The sequence below is a fragment of the Malania oleifera genome, chromosome 5 (assembly GCF_029873635.1).
Source record: "Malania oleifera isolate guangnan ecotype guangnan chromosome 5, ASM2987363v1, whole genome shotgun sequence".
NCBI classification, from domain to species: domain Eukaryota; kingdom Viridiplantae; phylum Streptophyta; class Magnoliopsida; order Santalales; family Ximeniaceae; genus Malania; species Malania oleifera.
Window position 1 is genome coordinate 63,139,524 of NC_080421.1, and position 22,349 is coordinate 63,161,872.

A 22,349-nucleotide genomic window follows, 5' to 3' on the forward strand; every position below is an offset into this window, starting at 1 on the left:
GACCAACTCCAGGGGACCCAGGTTTACTCCAAAATTGACCTTTGGTCAGGCTATCACTAGGTGAAAGTCAAGGCAAAGGACGTATCAAAGACAACATTTCGAACCAGGTACTGGCACTACGTGTTGACTCTATGAGTCCAATCCTATTTTGATAATGACAAATCACTAGGTATTTGATCTATGTATTGAGTTTGTGAACAGGAACTATATTAAGCATACATGGGAGGATAACGAGTCATGGAAGTCATAAAGAATAAAGTATACACAACTCGGCAGATCCATGGAACTTAAAAAGTACAAAAATGAAGATGAACGCACCAAGTTCAAGAACGTCATGGGAATGGGTACTTAGAACTTATGTATTTACATTTTCATAAAATTTAATTTGAGGCCCATTATATACCCTAGAATGAATTTAAGATTCATGCATTTCATGAACATCACTAGGGGACATTCATGGACTTAGAAATATTCTTAAAAACCTGGAAAATACTTTTGTAAAAGATCTAAGAAAGAGAGCAAAGCATATTTTTAAATTAGAAAATAAAAATTCAGAAAATGGGAACTTCGGTAACTCAACCTTAGTTGCTTGAAGAATTTCTTTAGAAGCCTGAAGATTAAGTTCATTCGCTTGAAGAATTAAGGGTAAAAAACAGAATCTGGCTGAGGCATTTCGGTCTCCTGAACTTGTGACTTTGGTCATCTAAAGCTGTCACTTTAGGAGCTTGAACTCCACTTCAGTCGTCTGACCCTGTATTCCAACTGATTTTTTAAAGCATTAAGGAACTTCAGTTGCTTGGGCCTTCGACCTTAGTCGCCTAAACTTGCGGGAAAACTTAAAAATTTAATTTTTTAATGTATGAACACGTGATCTATCATTGATACAACTATCAAGATCTATTCTAAGGGAAAGATAACTATATATACCGAATATCTAAACCCCAATGGTATAGCTGAGACAAACGAGAAGAGAAGAGAACATCTTTTTGAAAGAAAAGTGAGAAACTTGAGTTGATTGCTACACGATTGCCTGCACTCCATTCTCTATTCATTTTCCTTGGGCAAATCCTCTCAAAAAACCAAAAGGGATCTCACTCATACGTCTTCATTTCAACTTGGTATTGAGGTTTGGTTAATCCATTTAGTTTTATCAAGAGATTCTTATATCAACATTTGTTTTTGAATATCTTTAGAGAAGTTTGATATTGAGTTTTCACATTCATATAAAGATTGTTTTTTGACAAGTTCAATACTTGAGAAAATTTTATTAAGCCATTAATCAAAGAGTAACATTCAAGTGTGTTCTTAGTTAAAGAATTGATGTTTTGAATATGTTTAAACTATTTGGTTAGATATCCTTAGAAGTGCATAACTCTCTCTCTCTCTCTCTATCTCTCTCTCTCTCTCTCTCTCTATATATATATATATATATTGAAGGATATTTTCTAAAAATCATATATTAAGTTTGTTGATCTTTGGTATTCTCATTATATAGATACTTATATATACATTAAGTCAAATATTACCAAGATCACATTGAGATTGAAATCTTGAGAGAAATATTGTTTTTGACAAAGTGTGTTTAAAATCTTTGCAATCTTCAAAGTTGTTTTTGTATTCAAAGATTTAACCTAAGTTACCCAAAGCATTGAGTTATATAAATATTTTTGGGAGATTTGATAAAAAGGGATTTGTGTGTTGAAGCATATCATTCATAAACGATTGTTTCGTTTCATACATTTAGAACTTCAAATTTCATCATATGGGAATGTATTAGGAATTTGAATTCTACTCACTAGCTTTGTTGAAGCAACTTTGAATGTTTTACAGATTTCATTGTATTCACAGTTCGGATTGTGAACCGGGTTTGAGGAGAGAGCTGTATCTCTTGTAAGTAGCAGATTAGGAGGAAACTGTATCTCTTGTAAGCAGCGGGGTAGGAGGGAGATGTACCTCTTGTAAGAAGCGGATTGTAAGGGAAGCTCCATCCCAATTTAAGGAGTAAGGATTATAATGAAATCCTTGAGTGGTTTGCTCAAGGCGAGGACATAGGCCGAGTTGGCCGAATCTCGTAAAAATTGCATTTGTCTTCTTTTTTCCCTTAACTCTTTACTTTCCGCACTACATTTTATTTATTCGTATTGCATGTGTATGTTGACTAAAGTTACACACAATTAATTGGGTAAAAAGAACTCATTTATAAAATAATTTTAATTATGTCATAAATCCCTGAAATTGATTTGTTAAATATACAAATAAGGATTAAGTGGTAAATAGGTTCAAATAATTTAAAATACCCAATTCACCCCCCCCCCCCTCTTGGGATTACACCTAAATTAACATTTGGTATCAAAGAGGGTGTACATAGACGTAATTGTTAATTTCTAAAAAGATCACATGGATTATTGCGGTGTATCCTCATTTTGTGTGGGACAAATCCCTACAAGATCTCCAATGTTTTATGGTGAAAATTTCACCGAGTGGAAAATGAGAATGACTATTTTTATCAAATCAATGGATTAGAGGACTTAGAGAGTAATTGCTCAAGGAAACTTAGTTCCTATGAAAACTAAAGATAATATTGAAATCCCTAAATCTGAATATGAGCTGAATGAGAATGACATGAAATTAATGTAATAAATTTCGGTGCTATGAACATTCTATTGCTTGGTTTAGATACTAATGTTTTTCGTGAAATCAAGTCATGTCAAAGTGCTAAAGAGATATGGGAAGAACTCGATAGGAGATTTGGAGAGACCAAAGGAAAGAAGTCCTCTACTTGGAAAGATCCATACTCAAATGATCAGGAAGTAGAAAACTGTGGCCTAGTTGCATTAGCTGATGAAGAGGTACACTCTACTCATTCTACTTATTATTCAAATTCACAAAATGATTCATGCAATGACTGTGACATCTTGTGATAATCTTGATAGTGAATATTATGATGAATTTGATAATGATAACATGTCATCTTATGAGGAATTACAAAAGGAATTTGTTAAGGTTTATAAAATGTTAACAAAGATGACCAAAAAGAAAATAATGTAGGAAAGTGAAAATAAAGACTTGGCAAAACAATTAGAAGAGTTTTGAGAGTCGCATACTTCTTGGGAAAAAGAAAATATTAAAAAGGAATTAGAGATTAAGAGATTAGTAACCAAGAATGAGGCATCACTGAAAGATTTGGAATCAAAAATTAGTGTTGAAAAAGAAAAGGATTTGAAAATCATGAAATTAGAAAACATGAATGATATGATGACAAAAGTGCTGAAAGAGTTAAGATCCAAGATTTCGAGTGATAATGCAAAAGATTTTAAAATTTATGAACTCGAATGTAAAGCAAAAAAAATAACCAAAAAATTGGTAAAGTTACAAGCTGTTTGCAGAGGTTTAAAGAATTAAAAAATTCAAGACCTAGAAAGAAAGATAGAGGATCAAGCTAAGATCATTCAAACATTTACTAAGGGAAAAGAAAATTTTGACAAGCTCTTAGGTTCCCAAAAGATGACCTTGACAAAGAAGATATAGGTTACAATGGAATTGAAAATAGGATAAGAAAGAACCTATACATGGGGTATTTTGTTAAAGCGTCAAAATTCTATGCTAGTACCTCCTCTGGTCCGTATGCTCAAACCACCTGCGTATTATGTAAAAATAAAGGACACATTAAATTTTATTTTCCATTTAAAAGGAAAGGTGTGAAACTCAAATAGGTTTGCCAAGTCAAAGAAAAATGAGTACCAAACAAACCCCAAAAACTCCTCTTTAGACTTTAATATTGAGAAATTAGTGAAATCAGCCACATAAACAAAAGAGGGTCGGATGACTAATAGGCTTGGGAATAGTATATGCTTAATATGTAAATCTTAGTATGTGTATCTACTGCCCTATTATTATACTAAGAATCCTACAAGAAAATTAAGTCAATATGATTCCTTTAAGCAATATATCCAATCTAACTATCTAATGCTTTTATATCGTAATGATTGGGTAAAATGTTGAAATATTGAATAGCATGCAAATCTTGATGTATTCAAAGTGAGGGTTGAGAGATAAACTATTAAAATATCAGGAACCTAATATCCTTGCAGTGAGTAAAAAAAATCATAACATTGAAGAATAAATCCACTTCCAAATGAATCAAAGCTTTGCCGTTTAATGAATAATTTTTAGTGCTTAACATATGCTTAAATATTAAAACCCTAAGTTAAGAAGATCATGTCCATTACAAAAGACTGAGCTTTTAGGAATAAATCATACACTAAACATCATCTAATCCTAAAATCATTCTTGGAGCCTCAAAGGGTTAAATCAGTCATCATTCTAACCCCAAGCACTAATAATAAAAAATTTCATATCTATCAAGTGCTCATTAAAAGATAGCTCGTTATAATCAAATCAATGGAATTCTCTAAGGGATCAAATTGTGTACAAAGGCATTTTTAATAAATATTCCCGTTGTGCTTAAAACGTAAAAATCCCTAAGTTTGATATGTGATTAAGCAATATCCTCCACAAGAAATCTTTACCATACAATGATCATATCCGGTAAAGACTCATCTATTATAGGGTTGTACCCTTGCTTAATATTAAAGACATACTTATAAGGTACCGTCCAATAATTGGAAAATCAGAAATACCTAAAGAGCAATAATCAAAAATTAATATTCTCCTAAAATTGCTCTTTGCCTAAGTAGTTGGATATATTCACTTCCACGAGAATATTTTGAATATTGTCCACACACAATGAATATTCTTCTGAACTTAAAGATAATTAAATTGTTAAGAGTATTTGCAAAATCTCACTTCACAAGCTTTCAAACTTCAAGTCAAATCTATTAGAAGATTGTGAATATGTAAAATGGCTAAGTTATATGCGATAGGTTTCAATCTATATGATAATGAAAATGACTAGGAAATCTGTGCATTGAGATCCATAAAGAAAATAAACAATATAGGCTTATAACCTTGTAGTAGAATTGTTTATGACTTTTTGGTCCTCTAAGATAAAGCAGGTAAAGTCAAGTATAAATCATTCAAAATCTTAGAACACTTAGCTAAACTAATGAAGAATGATTACAAGAAAAAGACATAAGAATATGATAAGTGTATAGCTGAAGGGGAGCAAACTAACTTGAAAATACTATGGCTCTAAAACATAAGCATAATCAAATTCAGTATCATATTTTGTATTTACAACTGGTATCAAATCATGAATGGTATGTTTTCTTGTGCGCATATTAGATACAAAATGTAAACCACATGATTTTTGTTTAGACTATGTGAAACTAAACTTGTTGCATGCTTGAAAATATTTAGGGGAGCTGAGCTCCATTCCTAGAGAAAGAGCATAGAGAACTTATGTGCATTATAGTATCACTTTAGTTGGTTTAAAATAGTTTACGATGATTGCTTATATGACTTTGAACTAGTAGTGAAATTAATCCTTGATAAGTATAAGCATTTCATCTCATCTATGTAATTATTAAAATTCATAGGGGGAGCATCTTGAAATGATTTCCTATCTTATTATACTTATTCATATTTCTTGTGCTTAGATATGCAGTGAACTTTCTATAACATGCACTCAATCATGATGATTTTATTGGATATTCTAACTGTAAAATATATATTGCTTTGCCAAAAATCCCTTGAGTTAACCATATGACCTTGTTTTGAAATGTTTTGATATATTTAGGCTCTATATGGTTAGTCTTTCTGGTTATAATTGTTTTCAGAATGTACTTAAAGCAAATATCTATAACACAACTTGTTTTGAAGATCCAAAAGGTAAGAGATATATACTAGAGTAAACTTTAGATAAGAACTAAAGCGGGAGAGATTTTTTATTGCATAATCTACAATGTGAATGAGCTTAAATAAATAAAACAGGGGATGTGACACTTGAGTTTGTATGCACGGATGAACAATGAGCAGATATATTCACAAAACCACTTGCATAAGATAGGTTTATCCAAATTAGGTGTGAATTAGGCCTAATGCATAGTCGAAAGGTTGCCTAGAATTATATTAGATGACAAATTAGGGGGAGCAACATCACTTAAGATGTAATCATTTGGTATCAAATCAATCAACATTTGTTCTCATTTGATATAATAGTAGTTAACATATGGTATCACATCAATACTCATTTGATATCCTCACATAATATTTGAAATTTATGCATTAGCATGAGGGATGGTTGATGTAAAAAGGGGAGAAGTAATTTTTTGGTTAAATTTGCTAGTTGAACAAGTTTAAGACTTTAAGATGTCAAATGGAAGAAGAACATAAGATTATGTACACTCCTGCACTAATTCTTATATACCTTTTTGTTGATGTCAAAAGGGGGAGAAAATTAAGGGAGAAAATATTAAAAGGAGCAAAAATGTTGTTGGCATCACTAGATAAATCATCAGGAGCAAATATGGTTGGAAGCAAAGGGGGAGAAGGATGATAGCAAAAAAATTGTTGAAAAATCAGAAGCAAAAATTGTTTGGCAAAACTAATTGTGTAAATAGGAGAAGAATCAGGCTAAACAACTTTTGTATGAACATGAGCATATTTAATTTGGAATCAGACTAGACAGCGTGTGTATGAAAATGAGCATATTTCATTCATTGAATATTTAATGAATTATTTGAGGGGGAGCCTTGTTAGGCGTAACCCATTATCTATTTTATGCTCCTGTATTTGTCATCATCAAAAAGGGGGAGATTGTTGACTCTATAAGTCCAATCCTGTTTTGATAACGACAAATCACTAGGTATATGATCTATGCATTGAGCTTGTGAATAGGAACTATATTAAGCATGCACGGAAGGATGACGAGTCATGGAAGCCATAAAGAATAAAGTATACACAACTGGGTAGATCCATGGAACTCAAAGAGTACAAGAATGAAGATGCATGCACCAAGTTCAAGAACGTCATAGGAATGCGTACTTAGAACTCATGTATTTACATTTTCATATGATTTAATTTGAGGCTCAATATATACCCTAGAATTACTTTTGGATTCATGCATTTCATGAACATCATTAAGGGACATTCATGGACTTAGAAATATTCTTAAAACCTCGGAAAATACTTTTATAAAATATCCAAGAAAGAGAGCAGAAAAAATTTTTAAATTAGAAAAGAAAAATTCAGAAAATTGGAACTTCGGTAGCCTGAACTCAACCTCAATCACCAGAAGAATTTCTTCAGAAGCCTAAAGATTAAGTTTAGTCACTTAAAGAATTAAGGGTGAAAAACAGAATTTGGCCAAGGAACTTTGGTTGCCTGAACTTGTGACTTCGGTCACCTGAAGTTGTTACTTCAGGAGCCTGAACTAGACTTCAGTCACCTGACCCTGTGTTCCAGTTGATTTTTCAAAGCTTTAAGGAACTTTAGTCGCCTGGGCCTTCGACCTCAATGGCCTGAACTTGCAGGAAAACTTAAAAATATTATTTTATAATGTGTGAACGCGCGAGCTATCTTTTGATCCAATGGTCAAGATCTATTTTAAGGGCAAGATAACTATATATACTGAATATCTAAACCTAGTGGTATAACTGAGACAAACGAGAAGAGAAGAGAACATATTTTTGAAAGAAAAGTTAGAAACATGAGCTGATTGCTACACGATAGTTTGCACTCCATTCTATATTCATTTTCTTTGGGCAAATCCTCTCAGAAAACCAAAAGGGTTCTCACTCATACATATTGATTTCAACTTGGTATTAAGGTTTGGTTAATCCATTTAGTTTTATCAAGAGATTCTCATATCAACATCTGTTTTTGAATATCTTTAGAGAAGTTTGATATTGAGTTTTCACATTCTTATAAGATTGTTTTTTGACAAGTTCAATACTTGAGAAAGTTTTTTATTAGGCCATTGATCAAAGAGTAACATTCAAGTGTGTTCTTAGTTAAAGACTTGATGTTTTGAATATGCCTAAACTATTTGGTTAGATATCCTTAGAAGTGCATAACTGTATATATATATATTGAAGGATATTTTCTAAAAATCATATATTAAGTTTGTTGATTTTGGTATTCTCATCATATAGATTCTTATATATACATTAAGTCAAATATTACCAAGATCACATTGAGATTGAAATCTTGGGAGAAATATTGTTTTTGACAAAGTCTGTTTAAAATCTTTGCAATCTTCAAAGTTATTTTTGTATTCAATGATTTAACCTAAGTTCTCCAAAGCCTTGAGTTATATAAAAATTTTGGGAGATTTGATCAAAAGGGATTTGTGTGTTGAAGCATATTATTCATAAACGATTGTATCGTTTCATACATTCTAAGCTTCAAATTTCATCATATGGTAATGTATTAGGAATTTGAATACTACGCACTAGCTTTGTTGGAAGCAACTTTATGTGTTTTACAGATTTCATTGTATTCACGTTTCATATTGTGAACCGGGTTTAAGGAGAGAACTGTGTCTCTTGTAAGCAGTAGATTAGGAGGAAGTTGTATCTCTTGTAAACAGCGGAGTAGGAGGGAGATGTACCTCTTGTAAGAAGCGGATTGTAAGGGAAGCTCCATCCCAATTTAAGGAGCAAGGATTATAGTGAAACCCTTGAGTGGGTTGCTCAAGGTGAGGACATAGGCCGAGTTAGCCAAATCTCATAAAAATTATGATTATCTTCTCTCTTCCCTTAACTCTTTACTTTCTGCACTACATTTTATTTATTCATATTGCATGTGTATGTTGATTAACGTTACACACAATTAATTGGGTAAAAAGAACTCATTGATAAAACAATTTTAATTCTGTCATAAATCCCTGAAATTGATTTGTTAAATATACAAATAGGGAAGTAGTAAATGGGTTCAAAGAATTTAAATTACCTAATTCACCCCCCCTCTCTTGGGATTACACCTAAATCAACACTACGAATTCCTAGTAATGCTGTTCGGATTGACAAATGCACCAATGGTGTTCATGAATTTAATGAATTAGGTGTTCCATCAGTACTTAGACTAATTTGTTGTGGTGTTCATTAATGATATACTGGTTTACTCGAATAGTTTTGAGGAGCACAAGGGCCATTTGAGACTATTTTTGTAGGTGATGAGGGAAAAGAAACTGTATGCTAAATTCAAGAAATGTGAATTCTGGTTGAGGCAGGTTACTTTCCTCATGCATATGATCTCTGGGGACGGCATATCAGTTGATCTGAGTAAAATAGAGGTAGTAGTGTGTTGGGTGAGACCAGTGAATGTTCAGGTGGTTAGAAGCTTCCTAGGTCCGGCAGGGTACTACCGGCGTTTCATGGATGGCTTCTCTAGATTATCAAGTCCACTGAAACGACTCAAGAGAAAGAATGTGAAATTTGATTGGACTGATGAGTGTGAGCAGAACTTCTAGGAGTTGAAGCGGGGACTGGTCACTGCACCAGTATTGTCTATCCCATCAGGGGAAGATGGTTTTGTGATATACAGTGACGCATCCCAAAAGAGACTCAGGTGTGTCTTAATGCAGCACAGGAGAGTCATCGCCTATGTATCTAGACAACTTAAAGAGTATGAAAAGAACAACCTTGTGCATGATCTAGACTTAGCCACAGTGGTGGCATTATCTTTATGGTGGGAAATGCGAGATTTTCATTGATCATAAAAGCTTAAAGTATTTCCTCATCTAGAAATATTTGAATATGTGGTAGAGAAGATGGTTGGAGCTCATCAAGGATTATGATTGTACTATAAGCTACCATTTAGGGAAATTAAACATGGATGTTGATGCACTGAGCAAGAAAACAGTAGGAGCAACGGTTTCAGCAGTGGAGATTCAACACCCTATCCAAATAGATTTGGAGAGGTTAGGCATGGAGCTAATAGAGCGTGATCACTAGGCATTCATTGCCAACTTTTTGGTATAGCCTACCTTACAGGAGAATTAAAGCTGCATAGAAGAATAACATAGAGTTGACAGAGTTGATAGAGAAAGTGTAGGATGGATAGGAAGAGGAGTTCAATATTTTAGAGGATAGAGCCCTGAGGTTTCGTGCTAGATTATGCGTTCTTGCAAATGCTGAGATCAGGAGGACTATATTGGAGGAGGCTCATAGATTCCTGTAGCACTAAAATGTATCAGGATCTTTGAGAGACTTTCTGGTGGAGCAGAATGAAGAGGAAGATAGCTGAATTCGTGCAGCAATGTTTGATGTGCCAACAGATAAAGGCTGAGTACCAGAGGCCGGCAAGATAGTTGCAACCACTCCACATCCCTAAGTGGAAGTGTGATCATCTATCCATGGATTTTGTCACTAGGTTATCGTCGGTATTGCATGGTCAGAATGTTATATGGGTGATTGTTGACTGACTAATAAATACAACCCACTTTTGATCCATTAAAGTTAGCTATGCTATGTACAGACTGGCAGAGATCTACATTCAGAAGATAGTTCAACCCCATGGAGTGCCAGTATTCATCATTTTAGATCGTGACCGACATTTTACATCACGATTTTGGAGGAGTTTGCAGGAGGCTTTGGGGTCTTAGTTATCATTCAGCATGACATATCATCCTCAAACTGATGGGCAGATAGAGAGAACGATCCAGATACTTGAGGATATGGTGCGAGCATGTGTGTTGGATTTTAGGGGTAGTTGGACCCAGTATATGCCGCTGGTTGAGTTTGCCTATAATAACATCTATCAGGCCAGCATCGGCATGACACCTTATGAGGCATTGTATGGTAGGAGGTGTCGTTCACCTTTGTACTATGATGAAATGGGTGAGAGGAGAGTTATGGGACCAGAATTGGTGCAGCAGGCATACGATAAAGTCCGACTAATTAAAGATAGAATCAGTGCAGCTCAGAGTTGGCAGAAAAGTCACACTGATACGTGCAGCCGGGAATTAGAGTTTGATGTTGAAGGTCAGGTATATTTGAAAGTAGCACCATTAAAGGGAGTTGTGAGATTTGGGAGAAAGGGTAAGTTGAGCCCTGGGTTCATTAGCCCATTCGAGATATTGGAGAGAGTGGGTCCAATAGCCTATATAGGCTAGCTTTACCACCAGCATTGTTCAAAATACACGAACATATTTCATGTTTCTATGTTAAGGAAATACGTCATAGACCTTTCCCATGTGATCAGTTATGTAGAGATAGAGCTCATTGATTCACTAATATATGAAGAGACACCAGTGCAGATCTTAGATAGGAAAGAACAAGTATTGCACACTAAGATAATTCCGTTAGTAAAAGTTTTGTGGAGAAATCACGCAGTAGAAGAAGCTTCGTGGGAACTTGAGGAAGAGATTAGACAAAAATACTCACACCTATTTAGGGTAATTAATAAAATAAGTAACCCATTTTCCTTAATGGATGGTGATCAATACAGATAGCAAATTTTGAGGACGAAATTTTATAAGGAGGGGAGAATGTAGTAACCCGGATAATTATAGAAATTAAATAATAAAAGGAAGGAGATAAAAAGGAAATTTCAAATGAGGAATCAGTAGGGTCTCATCGATGAGCGCAAAGCTTTCATCAACGAGCAGTCTTCTTGGGCACATTGACAAGGACACGTGTCTCGTTGATGAGAACTTACCGAGAAGGCTTATTTCAGGGCTTGATATTCGTTGATAAGGGTTATGTGTTCGTCAACGAACCTCCTTCTTGGTCTTGTCGAAGAGGGCCAACTATATATAGCCAAAAATTCACTTTTTAGCAAAGAAATTCGTTCCATTTCACTTTCTCTCTCTTGAAAATGAACCTTCCACCTTCTTTCTAGATTTTCGGCTCTGATTCTCCCCGGTTCGACGATCAGAAGCTACCACGGTGATCATAGGGAGATTCTCTACAACTTAGTTAAAGTAGAATGTTGATTTGAGAAGTTTGGGGATCATCCCAATTTCAGGGTAAGTAGATTATTATGGTATTTCTAGTATTACCAGGTTTATCTGAGCCCATATTTTGAGTTGTATGCGAATATACTAGTGTTTTTTGGAGTAAAATTAAGGTGTTATGATTTCAGGGTTAGGGTGTTTTAGGACCCTGCTAGCATGGGTTGAGGACCTCAACGGTTAATTTTTCATGAACCCAGGTAGATTATAGTTTAGGAAATTACGAATAGGCAGATTCAGGAAATGTGAGCATGATGATTTTTTAGGAAATTCAGTGTTTTACTAGGGAATTTGTATATATGTAATTATAGGATTTTGAGGTTGATATGCTGAGGGTATAAGGGTTGAATTGGAGGCAAGCCTCTTAGTTAGATAGGTAAGAGAAATATGCTATGCTAGGAATTTTGGAATGTTTATCAGTAAATTATATGTTTTTCCATATTATTATCTAGTATGCAAATTATTTGTATATTATAAGATACATTTTTTAGAATATGAAATATTTATTTATTTAGTTGTGTGGCATGAAGTACTACAGATCAGTACATAAATCTTACAGTTTTCAGATTACAATGATTTACAGTACTTATGCAAAAATATGTTTTATCAGATTTTACAGAATTATGAATTACAGTGTATATATAGACAAATATTTAAAAGCATTTACAGATTACCATGATTCCCATAATTTTAAAGCCATAACACTATGATATTACAGTTTATATAGTTCATATATTACATATCAGTTATTACAGCTATTACAGTTAAGATATTTAAGTATTTTCATAATAGTTTTCGGTGTTATGGTTATTTTGGAATCATGATGAAACAGTAAGATGTGCATATAGAAAATAGTATTATACAGTATCAGACCCTGATGAATCAATTTAGATATTAGTAGAGCACGATACCATTGCTATTACAGATCAGAGTGCAACCACACATCTTAAATAGTGTGTGGAGGATTCCATCCGCTGTGCCTGGAGAGATTGCAAGCTCCCCAGAAGACTGGGTTGAGGTAGCCAATTTGACGAGGTAGATACCAGTAATGTGCCTTGAAGTGATTGTAGATGGTCTAGCTGAGGATTGGTAGAGTTACAGTTGACTTATCTAGGTAGGCCAACCAGAGTTAAGTCCCGCCTATGGGCCGCACAACCCTGTCATGAGAGGTTAAATCATGACATACAGTTTTCCAAGGTAAATATCACAGTTATGTATATGTATACAGATTTACAGAATATTAGCAGATATATTTTAATACTAAAAGTATGAAAAAGTAGAAAACTCATATATTATAGTTGTATTTTATACTATAATAGATGCGAGATGTATTGTATATTGTTCTACCAAATTTTATAGTTTCAGATATTTACTATAGTATTTATGGAACTCAGTCGTCACACACTAGTAATAGCATATTTCCTCTTTTTTAGGAAGATGTGTTTTTGGGTAGGTTTCTAGGGTTTTTGGTCGATGTTACTAGAAGATGTGTTTTTGTGTATGTATATTTTGGGGAATTATTGAATTTTGGTATTGTAAATATGGATGTACAGTTTCATGTTTTCTTGTTGCATAGGTGTGCAAAATGAATAGGGTTTCCTCAGTGCTCATTTGGAGCCTGAGATGTTATAGTAGATAATCCAAGAGTATCAAAGTAAATTAAAGTATATTGTAAAATTTATTTGAAAAAAATATGGTATAGATTTTCGGGTCATTACATTCTTAATATACCCTTCTTTCCCATAACAAAAACAACCACTCCTCTAGTTCCCACTCTTACCCTTGGACTTGGATTGAGATTTCCATCGATTCTAATTACCCCTTCTAGAACTCCTGCCCTGCTGTTGGCTAGACTCACCCTTAGCCACCAACCCTTCTCTATGTCCTAGATGATTTGGTTTGTAAAAATTCTCACTTTCCAGAATGGCAATAGTCACCAATAGTCACCTCATCAACTGTAAGAGTCTCCTTACCTAGCAATAGTGTGGTTTTCAAAGTATCAAGTGAATTGGGAAGCGAATACAATAGAATCAGTGCTTTATCTTCCTCCTCAATTTTTATCTCAATACTTAGCAACTGCGTGATTATCTTATTGAAATAATTGAGGTGGTCTCTAACTTTTGTCCCCTCAATCATCCTCAACTGATACAAATGTTTCTTCAAATACAATCTATTAACTAGGGACTTGTACATATAAATATTCTCCAATTTTTTCCAAAGCTCAACTAGTGATATTTCATTCAACATACTGTATTTAATTTTTGGAGCTAAACTTAAGCAAATGGTACTTATCGCTTTCATTTCTAGCTCCTCCCATTAATCATCTGACATGGTCTCTGGCTTCTTATCTTTCCTATAGAGTGCCTTAATCAGTCCCTGTTGGATCAACACGTCCTTCACAGTGCTCTGCCACAGACTGAAATTATTTTTCTCATTAAAGGGCTCCACCTCGAACTTGGCCATTGAAGTACTCGCCATTTAAAAAACATTTTTTCTCTCCTATGATGTCAGCATGACATTAGCACCTGTCAGGATAATGTCAACAATGGTGCTTGCATTGGATCATGTGTCAGCATGACATCAGCGCTCCATAGGGAGGATCTGCACCTTGACCTACGCTCCAACCCCAATCTGAAATTGGGTCTGTCACCCATTTCTGGCACTGTCCATCATGTTCTTCGTTCGCAAAATTTTTTTTTTCCTTCTAAATTTTTTTTTTCACACCTTCAATTCAAAAATGATCCTCTTTCATTTGAAAATTTTCATAATAATTTTATGGTACCTAATCTAAATCTTCGTGTACCTCAATCCGATCTGAGGGAACCACTTTGATCTTAAGTACTCCCACGGAAAAACTTCAGATCCAAAAAAAAAAAAAAATTTATTTTAATCTAATCTAATATATCATATCTGCACCCAATCAAAACCGTGCTCTGATACCACTTGTTGATATGCAACAATTTTATTCTTTCGATCAACAAAAATATATAACACAAAGAACATTCACACTAAAATGGAGACAAGAGACTTTACGTGGTTTAGCAAGGTTGCCTACATCCACGGAGTGTGCACCTGGAGAAAAATCCACTATGAAACGATGGAAGTACAAGATCTTATCAGTCTCTCCCCTATCCCAAATCCTCTGTACGCCCCTTCACCTTCGACCCGTTGAAGAAAAGTTCTTCCTAGAGAGAACCCCCCTCTAGCTCTTCTTCACAAAATGACAAGCAGTTGCTTTATTTTTCCTATGACTTACAAACATATATATGACACCACACAACTGTTGGATTTAGAAACGATCCAATATCCATGATAAAATCCACAATAAATAAATAAAAAATAAACATATTTTTTAACAGCAACAACTTCAATCCTCTACTTTGGTGATATGTCACTAGAACCCTAGGCTATTTTAGACCTTATTTTGGCCATTACCAACACTAGAAAAATTTCCTCTCACCACTATTCAAGCCCTTGGACCTCTCTAAACAAGCCGGAACAAAGAAAAAATGCTACCAAACTTGGTGAAACTACCTTCCCTAGCCCAAGTTAGTTGTCTTTGGTGATAATGGTGAGGCCATGTGTTTTTGCATTCTAGAGGGTGTTTTAGCCTGTTGAAACCATGACAGAATCCCCTAACTAGTCCATGCACGTGAAAATAGCCCCAAATCATCCTCCCTTTGTCTTTTCTCTTATTGCATCTTTTCTCTTTATTCCTCTCTATCCATCTTCCTTCTCTTACTGTCTTAGGTCTCCTTTGAACCTAAACCCAACTTTTATTCATGTAGTGTGTAAAAAGAAGAACCAACTTTAAGTCACTTCAAGCATAAACCATCTTGGATTCACTCAATACCCTAAACATCAAATTCATGCCTTATATGACCTTTTCATTTAATCATGTTATAAAAACTACAACTTTAACACAAGAATGTGCAATCAAGATTCAACCTTTGATCCATACATGAAGAAAACAATAAAAATTTCAACTTTAGCATGTAACCCAAGATATTTTTCAAATCATTCATCTAATAATATCACCAACTTTAAGAGAGTGTTCATGAAATCAAATAGAAGTGTGTGAGAGTGAAGAGGTATCTCATTCTTGAAATATTGACTATCTCAAGACCTAAATCAAGCTTTGATTCTCTTCTACAACTTGAGTTTCTCCCCTTTAATAAATTTTTCTATTGTTTTCTTTCTTTTCTCCCTTTTTTTACATGTGAGTTCTCCCTTACATAAATGTATGCTTCCTTGAGTGAACATGTGTTTCTATTTATTCATTGTGTACCCTTTAGTTGAGCATATCCTCCCTTGATTAAATCCATTTTTTTTTCTAGAGAAACAAGAAGATAACGGTTGCCCTAACATTTTTTTCCCCAAAAGACCCTTTTAAAACAAGAAATCCCCTTTTTTGTCCTATAAAGGCATTTAGCAACAAGTTCTCTTCCATTATAAGGATGAAACTTAACCCAATTGAGAGCTTCACAATTAATTCAATGAGAGACATTAAATCCTCAAAAAGTGAAATCAGTCACCCCAATTTTGAATTTGCACACAAAATGGCCCATGGCAAGATGAAGGAGCCCCAAGTAATTCTTTAATTATTTAATAAATCTCATCCCAAACAAAATTTGGTGTTTACATCACCTATTGATTGTCCCTCTTCGTCCTTCACTTTAGCTAGTTGGCTTAACTTGCTTAGCATTAGTTCCTTGTCATATTATATTAATGAATATGGGTTCTTGGGAGACTAGCGGTGCAAATGATGGTTTACCCTCATCAATTACTACTTATTTCCCTTTTATTAAATAAACTAAATCTACTATAGACTTTTCTAAAGATTCATTTCATTTGTCAAATTAAGACTCCTTATTCTGGTTGGATTTTGGCAACTCCATGCATTATGACTAAACTAGAGTAATAATTGGGTCATGAGTGGTTTGATGATATTTTGAATGATGCAAAAATTTGATAACCTTTCTAAATTAGCAAATGAATTAAGATGTATATAAAAACATATCAAACAACCCTTAGTTTTGTATGCCATGCGGGGACTTTACATCCCAAGAAGGAACATGCAACTAATTTTCATGTAATAACAAGGGTCAACAACCAAGAAATTGCATTTGTTAAATCTTAATGGAGGATACAATGAGTTATTTTATTCCATTTCAACATTTGATTACAATACTATTCATTACATGGAAGGGCACTAGCATTTTGCCTTTCATACACATCATTGGTCCTATTAAAGTAGGCTAGTATATGTGAAAGTAAATCAAAAAATGAGTCAACCATGATGGAACCATTTGAGCCACAAGATCTTGAACCATAGGATAAAGGATCTAAGATGATCTATCAACTTGATGATGTAAAGGATTGAACATCATCAATCTATCCTACATAGCATAGTAGACTGGTACGATATTATGGAGCTTCTCCCAAGTGTTCTTTTTTGAAGCCTAAATTTTGGAACATTGCTTCTCTTTTAAACTAATAACCTGCTTTAACTCGTTTGAAAAAGCTTGCTGAGAAACAATCTCCTATTACTGTAATGACCCCAAAAATTATATGCATGGAAGTGTAAAAAAATAATAATAATAAATTAATTAATTAATAAGAATTATTAATTAAACAATAAAATATATTAATATAATATTATAATATTATATATAAGCTTTACGTCCTGAAGCTTCAGGAATTGAAATTGAGATTCACAAACCCCCAGGCGTGAATTCTCTCTCTCTCTCTCTCTCTCTCTCTCTCTCTCTCTCTCTCTCTCTCTCTTCAATTTCTCTCCGTATCTAAGCCAAATTGAGAAACGAACATCATATTTGAATCCCAGCTCCGCTCTCGAACACTTTAACCGGAGTGGATTTGTCGTTGGGATGTTGTACGCACCACTTCAGGGCTAAGGTAAGGGGAATAGATTATGTCAGTTTATTTTAAAATACTTTCGATTAAATTTAAGTACGTGAATTTAATTAGTTTTATGTTAATTAAAATATATTTGAGTTAAATAAAATTGTTGAGATTTGATTATATCGTATTTTTGGGAATATTGTGGAATTAAATTAACTTGTAGGGATTTGATTATATCATATTTTTGGGAATACTTTGGAATTAAATCAAACTGCAAGAATTTGATTATATCATGTTTTTTGAATTATTCAAGCATACGGAAAACGATGTTTTGTTTAGTTATTATAAATGTATTTGGGGAAAACCAAAGTGAGTATGGTAATAATCTCCCGTTTTCTTGAAAAATGTATATTGTGAGTTAAATAAAATTATAGAGATGATCAGACCTTTGTCTCCTACAAAAATATATTTTTCCTGAACAGTTTATTATATTATGGTACAAGCATTTCAATTGTGTGACATGATAATAATTTGTTATAATTGCAGAATTAAATCGGTCGGAATCCCTTTTATGATTTTATACAGTGAAATTGTGATTTTATACTGAGTATGGATTTTATAACGAGTTATGAATATATATAGAGTTGTGATTTTATACTGAATTATAATTGTATACAAAGAATGTGGTTTTATACTAATCAATGGAAATATTGAGAATAGTGTGGAATTGTGAGAAATGACGATTTTAAACCAAGTTGTGAAAATGAGATCATGCTACTGTTTTTATCATGAAAATTGCAATATAACGTTGGCAATATATGAGGAGGTCATTATGTTGTTATTATATAATATTATGTAAATTGCAATATACCGTTGGCAGGATATGAGAAGTCATTATGTTATTATTATTATTATTATTATTATTATTATTATTATTATTATTATATAAATTGCATTATATGGTTTGTAAATCCTGATGGACCAGAGATAAGCTCATTTCCTAGCTATAGAGATATGTCAATGCAACCACATTGCTCAGAAAGAGTGTTGATAATGGAAGTCGATTTGGCCTGCAAAGTGTTGTCAACCTCCCCTGAAGTCTAGACCAAGCTGCGGTAGGCAAATCGTATTGTAGACAAGGAATTTTGACTTAGCTTGGTGGTAGGCCAGTCAAGGCTAAGTCCGGCCTTCAGGCTGCACAACCCGATCATGTGAGGTGATTACATGATGTTATAAGATTATCCATTCAAGGAGGTTCTTTTATGCATATATATGAATTTACATATACAGGGAAATTTATTAAGCCAGAGCATGTTTTGAGAAGAAAGTAAGTATTTTTAAATATATAGGTGTGAGTACAGTTTTACATAATTTCTCAATTAAATTTAAATTAATTATTGGATGTGTTTTTACTACACTAAAACTCATGTTGCCACACACTGATAATAATCTATTCCATCTTACTGATAGGTGTCTCACCCTATGATTATCCAATATTTTTCAAATGCCATGTGGAGTATAAAAGTGATCAGAGGAGCGCAGTGAAGCGTGGGTGGGATAGAAGGTCGTGTTTAGAATTATATTATTTATGTTAATGAGTTCATATCTTTATTGTGATAATGGGATTGACATTGTTATATTGGGATAGTTTAGTACTTTGGTAATTTGCATTTAAGGTCTTTCGATGTCTGTTTCAGTTATTATTATAATATGAAATAATCAGGTTATTACAAGTGGTATTAGAGAAATTGAATGAAATTTTTCGAGTCATCACAGTTGGTATTAGAGCTTAGGGAATTGGTTCTATAGACTCTAGGGATGATTATTACCAGAGTATTGGTATAAGTAGGATAAGGATGGGAATGGGTAGGCTAGGTGTGGTAAGAGCAATCAAATATAAGATGCTTAGCGGAGTAAAATACAACAAGAAAATTGGAATTTTGGAGCGTGTCTTGCAGCTAAAAGCAGAAATCCATCGAGGGGTCTCGATGATTTTTCTGGAACAGCCGATAGTTCCAAAAAAGTCACGAAAAACCATTGATATTTTTCTCCCGAAATGCTGCACTATGATCTTTTTCTTGTGTAAATAGTTACTACAAGGAATGAGCTACCATTTGCAATACTGAAATATATGAAATAGAATTTTGTGCATTTTTGGAATGTGCACACCTTTGCACATTAGAGTATACTCCTAACTCTCTATGGTTCCTTTACGGTTTAGTGTGCGTGGATCTGAGAGCAACTGAAAGAATGTTAGTGGTTACCCTCAGATATAGATGCTTAGAAATCCCAGGGTTTCTTTAATGGTAAAGTTCTTGGGGATACTGGTCATCCTAAGCTTTTATGAAAAGTTATAGTTCTTTGGTATATGTTATTCTCTCTCGTGTTTCTTGTGCTTAAGGAAAATATTCAATCTTTCCATATTTCCATAAGTCAGCCGTGGGACTTGTCAACCTTATAGGTCACACCCGGTTTTAATAATGACAAATACTCAAGTATTTGATGGCTATCTAGTTTATGTGCAGGTTTATATTCATAGATACTTTGATGGCACATGAAGAAGAGCATGAAGACACTAAAGATCATTTTATGTTGTAATTCATTATTATTCACTTTGGGTCAGTAATAGTAATTAGGGAAAATGGTCTGTAATAATCAATGCTTTACCTGCATGGTAGGATAGATAAACTCAAGAAGACCTAGACTGACCTTAAGTTCCCCATGCATGCATAAATGAGTGCCCTATCAAATTTAAGTTAATCATCATATGAATAAGGGCAACATTTTAAAGAGAAAATGACCGAAAATGCCCAATTTTGCATGTTCAGTCGACCAAACCTTGATGCATAGGGAAGTTCGGTCGACCAAACTCCAACCGGGTCAACAAGTTGACCTCTCGGTCAACCAACCAAGATTATATAGGCCGTGGTTGACCAAACCCCCACATGGGAAATGCCAACCTCCCGGTCAACCGAACCTACTAGTTCAAAAAGACCTAGTCCACGGAACCACGTGGATTTGGAAAATCGCCCTTAAACCCTTCAATTCTGGTTTAACATCCTTCTAGTTCAAATTTCTCTCGATTGATCGAACCTAGCCACTCGGTCAACCGAACCTTAAGTTCAATCGACCGGTGCTCTAGGGTTGGCGAGAATTACCAAGGTTAAACACGGTTAAAATTTATTAACCTCAGTTAAACTTTTCCTAAAATGACTAATATGTCTTGAACGGTTATGATTTTGGAGAATTCTATATACACTCCCCCCCCCCCCCACCATTTGCAAAAATTAGTCAATGATTAGCAATATTATTTAGCAAAAATCCTCTGAAATTCAAAAATTCCTACTTCCATTTTTAAGCCTCTTGCACTCATTCTTACTCACTTTTATTGCTAAAATTTCTTTGTAAGTGTGCTTGAGTGTTCTTTCATAAGGCTTACACTCTTACTTGTTTGGTGATTGATTGAAATTTCTTTATCTTGAGAGTAAGCCCTAATTTTGAGTTTTGTATTGTCATTGCAATACTCAAGGAGTTCACATTGAATTTTGATTGCTAAAAATATTTTAAAAATTATTTTCAAAATATCTCTTGTGCTTATCTTTGAGAAATATATTTTGAGACATTTGCTTGAGTGCTAAAGATCATTGTTGATATATCTTGTGATTAAGATTATCTTCTTGATACAAAGACCAAATAAATTTTTACAAACCATTGTTGAATATCTCTTATGGTTTTTTTTTTGAGAAAAAAATTGTTGAGATATTTGAAGTATACTTGTGATCTTTGTTGCTGCATTGTGATTGAGAATATTTTTTTGACACAAAGATCCTATCACATACACTCTCACGTACTGATTGCATTATTTGCATAAATCTTTAAGAGTAGACACTAAGGCTACATTGAGCTTATCTTATCATATCATTTGGTAATGTATTGACTACATTAATACATAATTTGCTTAGTTGAGAAGCATATTTTTTGTACGCAAATTTTATTGAGAAATCAATTGTATTCTAGGCGTGGCCTGAGGGGGTGGTAATCCAGCCCAATAAGGATTGGTTGTAAAGGTTGAGGTAAGCCCTGTGCTAATTGACCTGGTTGTTTAGGTGAGGCTCCACCTATTAAGTGAGCTTATAGTGGTAATCCTTGTGCTTGTTAGCCAAGGTGGGGACGTAGGCAGTTTCTCGAACCTTGATAACATTTCTGGGTGTCATCTCTATTTACTGCTTTGTTGTGTATGCTTAGCTAAATTATTTGTGTAGTTTAATTTCCGCTGTATATTTATATTGATTTACTTATCTGCACTAGATTGACCATAGGCTTGTGTAATACTACTATTAGGGGATTGACTTAGGGGATAAAATTTAAAAATACCAATTCACTCCCCTCTTGGGATTACGGTAAAGCTAACAGGACTTTTGATCACTTCCTAAGGAAAGTATAGGGTCAAAATTCAATTCCAGTCTACAATAAAAATGTCATGGAAGTAAATGTAGATTTTGTTCAAGAAAAGGAGGAATAGAAGATACTTTCACAGCCCATGAGTCAAGCATGCAATGAATTTAGAATTGCAAAGAGTGAGGACCTTTTTAAATTGGTTAAAGAAAACGAGGCAACAATAATAGGATGA